Raw genomic sequence first — 12,673 nt, 5'->3', positions numbered from 1 at the left:
GCTGCCCTCTCTCACCTCTTCTTTTTGTCTGTTGTATAGAGCTCTTCGCCGAGTGCATCAGACGGAATCCAGAGATCAGAGGGATCAACGCGCCGGGCAGAGACAAAAAGGCGATAAAGTGCTCGCTCTACATGGACGACGTGACCATCTTCTGCGCGGATCGCCGGTCAGTGAGAGCGCTCGTCCAGACGTGCAAGGACTTCAGCCGAGCTTCAGACGCAAAGGTCAACTGCGGGAAGTCGGAGACCATGCCGTTCAGGCAGTGGGACCTGACTTCTGAGCCGATCCCGTTTCCCGTCAAAACCGACTTCCTAAAGTTCCTGGGAGTCTGGTTCGATAGAGACGGCGCAGCCTTGAAAAGCTGGGAGGAGAGACTATCAAGCACATTTCTCCAGTTAAGAACTATAGAAATGATCCCTGAAAGTATAGTCTTAATGATCTCATTAAAGAACAAAAGTGCCAGATATAAGCAACCCTCTTTAACATTACTGTGCCAAAATAAAACTGATACTAAAACGCACTATTACAATGCAGAGTAATTTTCAAAATGGTCTGCAACACAGAAATGTTTGTAATGTTAGTATTATGTTTGTTAACAAAGAATTTGCCCAGATTATTATTCTGTTAACATTTGCATGTGTGACACCCCTAACCAATCAGACACAAGGATACACCCTCACTGGAAAAAAACTTGTGGTGTCAATTTTCTTCACAGTATTGGAACAGAGTTGGTTCTAGACCAAAAGACATTGCTAGCCTGACTGGCTTAAATTGCATGTTAGTAATACATTTCACATACAAAGCATTCTGCAATGCAGCATAGAGCACAAATGTGAACAGCTTCATCATGTATATACAGACATATTTGTACAATAAAAATCTTTCACATCGTATTCTACTGTGTTGCAACATAGCACCAACAATCATTTACACACTAGTCTGTAACATATTATAAAGAAGCAACAGTCAAGAAAGCAGTAAAACTGTTGGCACTATATAAATAAAAGATTATAATAATAAACTCTGTCTGATGCATTTGGCAAAGAGCTCTATACAACAGACAAAAAGAGGCGAAAGGGAGCAGCCTTGTCTGACCCCAGAGAGAACAGGGAAGGGGTCAGTCTTCCAGCCGTTCACCAGCACTGAGCTGCAAATATCAAGGTACATCAGGTTAGCATAGGAATAGAACATCTCCCCATAAAACCATTAGACAGCTGATCGAACGCCTTCTCTTGGTCTAGGGTGACCAGAGCAGATGAGGACCAGGCTGTCTGTGACTTAGTACCCACGGATGCCACAGATCTGGTGGGGATAGACGATCTGTCTTTTGACTTTCTCAGTAAGTATCCTATAGCTGCATTCTGAACACATATGAGATGCCAAACATGTAAATAAATGAAAACCTTGATCTCTCCTTGCAAAAATGCAAACAGTATCAACATTACATCTATATATGTACTTCATTAAGAGAATAACCATTCAGCTTGAGCATTCCCCCTCCTACTCTTCATGAATAAAGAGAGGAACAATCATCAAAAGTAAAAAGCAGCTGTTACAAACAGCACTTGATACCCACTTCATGCTCAGGGGAACACACTGCAGCTCTTCCTCATGGCTACTGAGTTTGACCACATTCGAGCACATTTCTCCAGTTAACAACTATAGAAATGATCCCTGAAAGTATAGTCTTAATGATTTTGCTAAAGAACAAAAGTGCCAGTTATAAGCAACCCTCTTTAACATTACTGTGCCAAACTAAAACTTATGCTACAACACACTATTACAATGCAGAGTAATTTTCAAAATGGTCCGCAACACAAAGAAATGTTTGTAATGTTGGTATTATGTTTGTTAACAAAGAATTTCTCCAGATTATTAGTCTCTTCAAATTTGCATGGATAACGCCCCTAACCAATCAGACGCAAGGATACACCCTCACTGGAAAAAACTTGTGGTGTCGATTTTCTTTCGCAACAGGGTCGGTCCGACCTAGACCAAATGACAATACAGGAAAAAAAATACTCTTTGCCATGCTCCAATTTTACTTTTTTTCTATATAGCATGATGTGCTTACACAATTATTTCATTTGCCACAGAGCAGAACACAAACATTGACAGCTTCATCATTTATATACAGCCTTATCATTTTTACAATAAACATCCTTGACATCATAAACATACATTAGTAAGCACTCTACTGTGTTGTAACAGCACCAACAAGCATTTGTTCTGTCAGTGTCAGCAAGCAAGGGCTTTGTTTTGATCTCTAGAAAGTGAACTCAAAGACTCAGAGGAGAAAAACAGCATGCATTGTATTTGAAATGTATGTCTAGTCTTCAAGTAAGTTCAGCCGTGCAGTATATGGGTTAAGAACAATGATAAAGACAGATAAGGTATAGGTCATCTTAAATTAGTCTGTGTGAAAGAAGTTTGGAGGGGTAGGGGGAATGAGAATATGTATATACACACACATATATACACAGTATACACACAAGAATCCACAATGTATGTACCCAGCTAAACAGTCTCAATAAATTCAAATATCCCCGGGTGCTATACACGCTATCAAAAGATATGAAGCCCTTAAGAAAATGAAGGGAACACTCAGAGAACTTGTGCAAATCTCAAAGCTCAGTTTAATGGAGGGTATAAAAAAAAAAATAAGACGTTTCGAGTCACAGCGGGACCCAATATCATCTTGTTAACAGGCTGCGCTGTGACCAGACAATTTTATATTTTTTGGGGGGCCCTAGATTTATCTGAGCTTTGTGTTTGCAAAAGTCCAGGGAGTGCTGCCTTCATGTTCTCATAGACACACACGCCTCCTGGGTCAACATCCTCAGGTGACCACTCAGTAAAATCCATGAAATGCAGGGTCACTGGGGCATAAGGTTGAACATGGTTGCACAACTCTTGATATGCCTGTTCCAGTTCCCATTCTTGTGTGACCAAATAATCCAGGTCAGCCCACAGCTCGGGCACATATGGGATATCCTCCGCCCTTCGCTCCTGGAGGTCTTACCCCCAACACTCTGATGCACTACCGAAGTCGGGATCCTTCTCCATACTTTCCAATAATAATCCCAGGCCGCTGAAGCCATAGCCCTCTGTAGGACCTTTATCCTCCGCTAGGGGTCCTACCTCCGTCACGCATGCTGACATGCACGCCGCTGGAACCCCCGCCTCCATTACCTCTGTCGCGCACGCTCGTCTGCGTCGCCGTAGAGACGTCATGATGGTAAGCGGCATACGCAACGTCGCGTCTAATGACGAACGATATACGCGACGCACCGTTTGTACCGTAACTACCGTTTGTTGCACTGTTTGTCTGTCTCCGCCTCCTCTTCCTATCTAAAACCAATTTCCCTTGTTGTCATTGCCTGTTCTAAGCGCCACTTAGCTTTTGGGTGTGCTTTTCATTACGTTTGATTCCTGCATTGTGTACCGATCTCTGCCTGTTACCAACAACGATTCTTCTCTGCCTGCCTACGAAGTCGGACTGTTTATCGTTATCAAACCTTCTCTGCCAGCCCTGACCTCAGATTTGTTTGACCACGCTGCCTTCTATTGCTCTTGACCTCGGTATGTCCCTTGACCCTTCTCTCAGTGGAGTCCACCGTGTCCCAGTGATTGTTCGAATTCAGGGGCTCAACCCCTGGGTGAGGACAATTGTTTAGGTGAAGATCTAGTGCCTAATCTGCACTGTCTTCTACCTTACGCCGTGACACGGGCACAGTCGTGCTGCTTACCACTGCAGAGCCCAATATCCATCGTCCAACCTCAGCTCTGTCTGGACCAGCACCTCCAGCTCGGCCACCCATTCCGCTTTGGGCTGCTTCCCCAGGAATGGTATCAGCAACTTCTGCTGGAGCCAAAACCTTTTCTCGGAGGTTGGGAGGCTTTTCCCCATGTACTTAATTTCCAAGTGGACAACCTCCCTCCAGAGTTTCAGCCAATTCCTCTGGGTCAGCTCCGCGTAGCTAACTTCCATTCTCCTTCCTGGAGATAGATCCCAGGGGAAAGAAAGTGTCCCTCAGACTAGGCTGGTCTTAATGTCAGTGCTGGAGAAGTCGGATCCCGCCGCTGCCAACCAGTTGTGATGGACTGACCAGGGACCTCAGGTTGTCCCTCTCCGCCAAGAGCGGGAGAAGTCGTCTAGGACTACAAACCACCAAACCAAACCAATCCGTCGGCAATATCCCCAAGCAAAGTAAAGGGATATCGCTCTCCAGTACCCAAATAACCAGGCAAGACTAGTCTTTGGGTACAACAAGAGGAGAACTGATTTATTTTCGACACAGTCGACTGGATATATCCAGCAAAACACACACTAACATAAAACAAGATATTGGGATACAATAATCTTAATCTGCCTCCCAGAGACAACAGGGGCAGTAACGGGATTAACAATACAATAGGGTCCCAACATCCACTATCTATTACTGGCCCAAATCAGTTTCAGGGATGGCTGGGGTAAATGTCTGTAGTAGTGGAACTGGGGTGGAGGGGTCTGATATTAAACTAAAACAATGGTGGTCACTCCCTGCTTGCAGATCCTGGCTGTCTGCTGGAGTTAATCCCCTCAGCCAGTGATGGGGTGATATACTGGTGGGGGTAGCCACAGAAGTATTTACAAATTCAGGGCCCATAGTCAATAGGGAGGAGGCTGGCTCTCAGGCCTCTCCAGTGGCCCCAGTGATGGAGGGTTCAGTCACAAATGACAATTAAGACAGCTAGCTACTATATAAACAAAATTAAGTTAAAGTTTAAATACTTAAGTACATTCCTCTTCCTGCTCCCTTGCCACAGTTTTTTTATTTAATATTTATTGTTCAATAAACATCAATACAACCGTTCATAAAAACAGAAAGCCAATAAGCAGTACTACGACGAAGCGCAGGGCAATGCACATTACAGTACAACTTCAGTTAATGGAAAGCTCAACAACACAGTAAAAGCAGTGTACAATTACAATTCCAGACATGGCACATATGGTTAGCACATTAGTGAAAACAGCCTGGGGAGATAGGGGAATGGAAAGGCCGGGGTGGGTGAGGGGTGGATTTTAAGTTGTTGAGGGAGATGAGGCTAGTCCTCAGCCTCTAGACTGTCCATAAGAGAGTAGTCCCTCAGCAGGCTACAGATAAGCCTGCTGCAGCCATGGTCTGTGACCTGCTCCCTCCTCAACACCAGGCGGTTCCTGGCAAACCATAGAGCGTCCTTTACACAGCACATGAGACGCCAAGCATCATCAATAGTGCCCTCAGTGTGTGTGCTCCCTTGCCACACATTATACAGTAATGCCTCTCTCTTATATTATTAACCCCTTGACTGATAACGGCGGCATGGTGCTGTCGCTAGCAGTCCCAGTCAGGTGATAACAACGGCACCATGCCGTCGCTAGCACTACCTTACCTTGATGGAGGTCTGTGGACTGACAATTGTCAGTTAAAGAGGTACGGGGGCATGCTGCTTAGGTGCCTGTATCTCAGACCCCCAACATATACCGCCTCACCTTTTCAACGGTATAAGGCTTGTAAAAACAGAATAAAAAAATATTAACTTAAAAAAGTAAAAATGTAAAAGAAATGATTTGGGGGTGTCTAAAGGCAGATAAATAAAGATCAAAATTGCCTAGAGACCCCCAAATTAAATTATCTAAACATAAAACTAGTTTAACTTTAAATGAAAAAAAAGTTTTAAGTATTCTAGCTAAATGATCACTGTGGTAGCCAATGTTACCACAGTGATCCTATAGCTATGAAAAGTCACATTCCCTTTTAAAAAATGGGCGATACTAAATTTTAATCCCATGATCCCTTTGATCATTGGGTTAAATTTAGCCAATGGTAAAGGGAGGCAATTTTTTAAATCCTGATGAACTGCAAATATTATTAAAATCAGCCATTTAGCCTGTGTGGTAGGTGAGTAACCATCTCATCCCTGGAGCTCCTTGCAGTTTTACTGCAAAACTTATTTTTGCTGTAAAAGTGATTTTTTTTCTCCCTTTACCATAATTTCTTTGGGATTGTAAAGGGAAAGAATGGTGTGTGCTTCTGTGAGTGAATGTATGGAAAGTATGGTGTGTGCTTCTGCGAGTGAATGGAGATATGAAAGGCGTGTGAATGGTCAGTAATTAGGGTTGGAGCCTTGACGTGGCATTACTGCTCATGTAGGAAGTTAAATTATTGCACAAAAAGTACACATTATATATAAAAAGGTGATCATTGTTCACCAATTTAAATCACACCTACCCTAAATTTCAATAGGAACCGCCAAATGCTAGACTTGTCAGGTAGATACAAGGTGTATTGTTCAATTATAATATATAGATATTATGTGAGGAATATGAGTTGAAATAAAAATGTATCTATTATTCAGACATTTAGTTAATGAATAACCATTCAGCTTGTGCACTCCCCCTCCTACTCTTCATGAAAAAAGAGAGGAACAATCATCAAAAGTAAAAAGCAGCTGTTACAAACAGCACTTGATACCCACTTCATGCTCAGGGGAACACACTGCAGCTCTTCCTCATGGCTACTGAGTTTGACCACATTCGAGCACATTTCTCCAGTTAACAACTATAGAAATGATCCCTGAAAGTATAGTCTTAATGATTTTGCTGAAGAACAAAAGTGCCAGTTATAAGCAACCCTCTTTAACATTACTGTGCCAATCTAAAACTTATGCTAAAACACACTATTACAATGCAGAGTAATTTTCAAAATAGTCTGCAACTCAAAGAAATGTTTGTAACGTTTGTATTATGTTTGGTAACAAAGAATTTATCTGGATTATTAGTCTGTTCACATTTGCATGGGTGACGCCCCTAACCAATCAGACACAAGGATACACCCTCACTGGAGAAAACGTGTGGTGTCAATTTTCTTTTGCAACAGGGTTGGTCCCACCTAGACCAAATGACAGTACAGGAAAAAAACTCTTTGGCAGGGCCGAACTGGGAATGAAAAGCAGCCCTTGAAACATTTGGAGACCAGCCCCATATAGTTTATCTCGCGGTCGAACTCTTATACCCACACGCACCCCTAGTACATACTATTTGCCATACAAATAACTATAAAACATTATTTTTATCACATTATTTGTATTAAAATGCCAGAAAGCACAAGTGTTAAAAGGCCCTAATAAATGAAATACATTAGACATAATGGAATCAAAACATTTGCTACTGCAAACATTTTTAGATGAGAAACTTCCATTTTATTCAGTGGAACAAAACAGTGATCACATTATTCTTCACGAGATTCTTGTAGGAAACTTTTATTTCTTTATTAATTCATGTAAACTATTTTTTCATAATTAATAAAAGCTGTGATTGAGAAAAATTTTTGTTTTTATTTCCTTTTATTTGCCAACCTTACCCCCCAGTTATGCACATCTGCCCCCAGGCTTGCCACTCTGCCCCCAGAAATGCCTTATATCCCCCTATATGCCACTCTGCCTCCCTGATATGCCTTATACCCTCCTATATGCTACTCTGCCCCATGATATTCCTTTTAACCCCCTATATGTCACTCTGCCCCATGATTTGCCTTTTAACCCCCTTTATGCCACTCTGCCTCCAGAAATGCCTTTTAACCCCTATATGCCACTCTGCCTCCAGAAATGCCTATATGGGGGTTATGAAGGCATTTCTAGAGGCAGAGTGGTATAAAGGGGGTTAAAAGGCATATCATGGGGCAATCTGCCTCCAGAAAAGCCTTAAGCCCCCATATTGCAGCATTTTAAACTTCGCCCCAGGTGTCATTATGTCTTGGGCCGGCCCTGGATGCCGGCGGCAGTAGGAGGCGGCCTGGGTGCCGCTTTCAATCCTGCTCGCAGCTGGTGGGCCAGCCCTGTTCTTTGGCATGCTAAAAAAAATTTGGCATTATGTGCTTATACAATTATTGCATGATTAAACAATTTCATGTATAAATTAATTTTTGGCTTTGCTCGATTGAGTTAATACATAGACTAGACATACATTTCGTATACCGCATAACAGAACTCAAATATCGACAGCTTCATCATTTATATTCACCAGTATCATTTGTGCAATAAACATCCTTCACATCATAAACACATTTGTAAGCACTCTACTGTGTTGTAGCATAGCACCAACAAGCATCTGTTCTGGTAGTGCACTTTTGCACTGTGGAGAGGAAGTTCCTCTTCTACCATCAGGTTTTGTATAGACTTTTTCCAGGAACTAACTCAGAGGGTGCCATTGAAGAAGTTTGGCACCTAATGTGTTCTGTTAAGGACACTTTGTGGTTCACCCCAAACCTGGGAAGGGAACAGTTTACAGTCACAGGTTGATTCTCAGCTTGCTAAGGGACTACACCATCATTGATAGTCTCGAAGAGGACTAATCCCCGGCCATTGGGACTTTAGTCCCCCACCTCCCTCGTCATTTTTTTTTTTTTTGAACCGAGGTCAGTGGTTCCACTGTGAAAAAAAACAAAAAGTGCCAAATAGTGCCAAAAGGTTCTGGTGGACACCAGGTCTCCTTCTTCGGGGGTCACGCTCTATGAAGGGCTATACAAGCCCTTCCCGGCCAGAAGGGTAGGCACCACTATCAAGCTTTTACATTGGCAGTTGGGAAAACATAGTCACAGACTATTGGGTAGAGCAATAGGATGGGTTTAATGGAACAACTCTTCATGCCGCTTCCAGAGTGCACCACAGAGTAACTGTTTTCCCCAAGCCCACGTCTCTGTGTAACTTCCATTAAATAGGAAATCATTTACAGGGAACTATACAATAATAGAAGGACCTTTGCTTTATTTTCTTTAGTGATGGCTGGAGTATCTACAGGGCCACGTGTATTTTTGTCAGGTTGTTTTAAAGCAGGGAAGCTACACAACCATAGTTAGCATAAGCTGAGACTTTAAAATGAATTGTGTGATAAAATGCCTTTCTTTACCATACAGTTGCAATGCCTTCCAAATAACATTAGGGAGATATCTTACAGTATTTAGGTGTAGATACTTGCTTTAGCCATGGAGTATGTATTTAATGGTCGTAGTGCCCAGACAAGAATAGTGACGTGAAAGTGTTAATAGTGTGATGAAGACATATTGGTGTAAGGGTTAATATGATGTTTTTCAGTTATTTTCTGTATAAAAGTATAACAGGATCTTCAAAATACTGATGTCATGTAGAATGATATAATGTAGAATGTTCTAGTGTAATTAAACATTGTCCATAAACCCAGAATGTTGGGTTGTTAAAAAGGATATGGAGAACAGTAAGATGGTTTAATTTTTGGCAAACAAGAGATTTATGAGTATGTAGACAGGTAAGTATATAGACTCTTTTGTATTGCTAAAATATATAAAAGTGGGACTCTTCCAGCAACCATGAGACTCTGCCACTGATCAGTGTATTGTGCCCGGTGTTTAGCCCTGAAGCAGGCCCTACACTGAAGCAATATAGGGGCTTTGAGGGTCTCCCAGTGCAGGAAGGGACATAAACATTACCTGTTTCTCTATTTATTTATTTTTTATTATGCATGTATTTTGATTTGTTAAATATATTATATGCATGATTTATTCTGTTGAGCGAATGTCCCATCTCCATATCCTTGAACACGTTAACCCCTACTTGTCCATGCAGGTGTGTGCAGTTATGGGTTAAAACAATACTTAACAACATACACAGTGCTTTACCTTGTCACCAGCTGCAAAGTGAACCTTTGTAACCCCTTATTATTCTATTTGCTTATGGGTCCAAAACATGTTACACAAAACAATGTCAGGAATACTTTGGTAGATTAAATACTATCAAAAATCAAAGACAAGTTGCCTCTATATATATATATATACATATACATATCTATATATGAAGGGAGTTAAGAGAAAGATGCATGTGTTTTATCAATATGGTATTTTAAGAGTGATTTAACTTAATCATCTTATGTGCATATATGTATTGTGAAATGTTATGTATTTTTGCCACTTTCATATTTTATAACACTTGTAACGTTAATAGTGTTTGTTTTACTACCACCTAGTGGGTATCCATAGTCGCTGCGGATCATTCACTTGAAGGACTAAACATCTACACTAAATGAAACCAAATAAAAAAACAAACAAAAAAAACAAGAAAATTTTAAACAAAATGTATTTTTGCAAGACTTAAATTATAGCACACAAAAAATAAAGATTTGCAAGTGGTCTAGAATTCTCAGTCATTGACAGAACTTGCCACACAGATGGAGATTCCCAGAGTGGTGAGGAACAATCCAAGAACAGCTCCTGCAAAAAGAGAGAAACAGGAGATAAAATGTTCCAGCTCAGAAATATACTATAGAGTACACACAGCAGTAACATCTAATAACATCACATATTGACACAACGTACCTCCACTACTAAACTTCAGCTGCTTATGAACATACTTTGAATATTCACTCTGCACTTATAAAGCATAATCATGGTATTTAGTAGACTTGCGCATTCGCCTTTATAAGACCAGAGCTTGCCTGAGAGATCCATTCATTTTTCGCTGTGACTGCTTTGGCAACACTCCTGTGCTGCATCCGAGCGTTACAGAGAGAGATTGTTCTGTTCTGTGTGAGACTGGTAAGCCTTAGCCTGCCATTTCTCACAGTGTACTTCATCCTCACTTCAGTTCTACTTAATTAATATATTTAATAATAATAATTGTCATCAACTGTAGTGTATAGTGTTGTTGAGTTGACAGTGCACCCAGTGCCTCAGTGGTACTGGGGTGCCCTTGCCCTGGGCTGGCACTAGTGCCTACTGCCTGTCCTGCTAAAATAATTTAAATAATAGACTTTATAAATAATAATTTAATAGAATATATAATAATTTAATAGTACATTATATTATATATATATATATTTGTCAGTCATATGTATATTATATACTATAGTATACTAGTGTAGAGTGTACTGTAGACATTCAAGACATCTACTAGTGTCTAATCTAAAATCAGTAATATTAATAATTAATAATTGAATACATTATAAAATTATATATATATTTGTCAGTTATATATACTATAGTTAGTAATAGTATACTAGTGTAGAGTGTACTGTAGACATTCAAGACATCTACTAGTGTCTAATCTAAAATCATTAATTAATATCAATAATTCTATAATTCTTATCTTAATAGTTAATTAAATTAGCTATAAATAAAAGTAATAATATTAATTAATTACTACTAGCGTATAGTTCAGCTAATCTTATTAGTACTGGTGCTGCAGCCCTATAGTTTGTGCTTTGTTTTAGCAACAGCAACTGACCAAGTCAATTTTTCTTAATTAATAATCTCATTTTATTTCATTTGTTTTGCTCACCTCAGTCCATCAGTGAAGTGAACTTGTTGGGCTAGTGAGTGCAGCCGCATAAGTACTGTGTGTTTCAGCAAGCAGTGAAGCCAACTGTTTTGCTGTGACATTTTATTTTATTTCTAATTTCTTTTCAAGAAAAATTGACTGTGTGACAACAACAACTGTACTAAGCAAAGCTTCAAGCTACCAGCTGTAGTACTAAAATAATTATAATCTTTAATCTTCTTAATCTATAATATATTATATAATATAATATAAATTCTAATTCATAATCTATAATATATATAAGTAATTCTTTCTAATTCATAAACTATAGTCTATCTATAATCCCTAATATAAATAATTCTAATCTATTAATAATATAATATTATATATAACTTAACCTCACTTTAGCTTAGTGGGCTTGAGAGCGTCTGCCTAGAGTTAGACTAGAATACTAATATAGCTTTAGGTTTAGCATAGTAGTAGGATAGGCTCTTAGGCCCGTGTAAATTCAAAGTCTTTAATTTTTTTATCCCCCCCCTTTTTTTTTTATAAAGTTTTTTTAAACACTACACTACACTACACACACAACACAAAATTTGAAATGGATCCTCCTTTTGGGACTAAGGAGGGACCACTACCACCACCACCAGTTCTAAGATGCAGCCTTTGCGTCAGTCTAGTCGGCCAAGTAGGCCAAGCTCTCGCTTATCATTTGGGGAAGCATTGCTTGAAGGATCATCAAGTAAAGGAAAGGCACCAAAAGCAGGCAGTAGTAGTGCGGCTAGGCCCACAAACTCTATGGTTTTTTACGGGAAGCCTAAATCACCAGAAGCACGTTCAAAGTTAAAGGGTAGCACAACTAGTACTTCTACTAGCCCAGTGAGTAAAAAGAAGTGCCTTTTGCCCCAAGCAGCATCTTCCCCATCCACGAGCAGCATGCAAGGTACCAAGCAGAGCCAAATTAGCAGCAAGACTCAGAGGGGTCCCAAACCAAAGCGATCACATTCCTTTGTAGGGAAAACCACCACCACCATCACCACCACCACCACCCTCACCTCTACCACTACTAGTGCTGCGCCTACTGTTCCCACCGGTACCGCCACGCCATGTCCTCCTAGTACCTCTAGCAAGCCACCAAGTCCTTACAAAATTTTTGTAAAGACAGTTAGAGAGAGGGCTACACATAGTGGAACTCCACCTAGCGAGGTAGCAGAGGAGCCTGAGACTGAGAGGCCAAGTGCAGAGTCTGTTCTTCCTGCTCGCACTACTACTAGTCACGAGTCTCACTACGATATCAGTCTTAGCTCCAGCCTAGCAGGAATTCCATTCGATCTGGCTAATGAAGAACTAGACTATGAGCCAGAGG

General features: G+C 40.5%; 2 non-coding genes and 1 pseudogene across 2 annotated transcripts; all 3 read right to left on the bottom strand.

The window, feature by feature from the left end:
• Positions 1–350: 350 nt before the first annotated feature.
• On the bottom strand, positions 351–433 carry LOC149301069 (small nucleolar RNA U3; annotated as a pseudogene).
• Positions 434–1,474: 1,041 nt separating this feature from the next.
• On the bottom strand, positions 1,475–1,690 carry LOC149301068 (small nucleolar RNA U3). The gene has a single exon (XR_016272263.1). It is a non-coding gene; the product is annotated as a small nucleolar RNA U3 (small nucleolar RNA).
• A 4,709-nt stretch (positions 1,691–6,399) lies between these two features.
• Positions 6,400–6,615, bottom strand: LOC149301067 (small nucleolar RNA U3). The gene has a single exon (XR_016272262.1). It is a non-coding gene; the product is annotated as a small nucleolar RNA U3 (small nucleolar RNA).
• Positions 6,616–12,673: the final 6,058 nt, after the last annotated feature.

This window comes from Sceloporus occidentalis, unplaced genomic scaffold (assembly GCF_023333645.1).
Source record: "Sceloporus occidentalis isolate IW3139 unplaced genomic scaffold, rSceOcc1.0.p SCAF_22, whole genome shotgun sequence".
NCBI classification, from domain to species: domain Eukaryota; kingdom Metazoa; phylum Chordata; class Lepidosauria; order Squamata; family Phrynosomatidae; genus Sceloporus; species Sceloporus occidentalis.
Note: the sequence above shows the minus strand (reverse complement) of the source record. Positions and strands in the feature narration are given on the sequence as shown.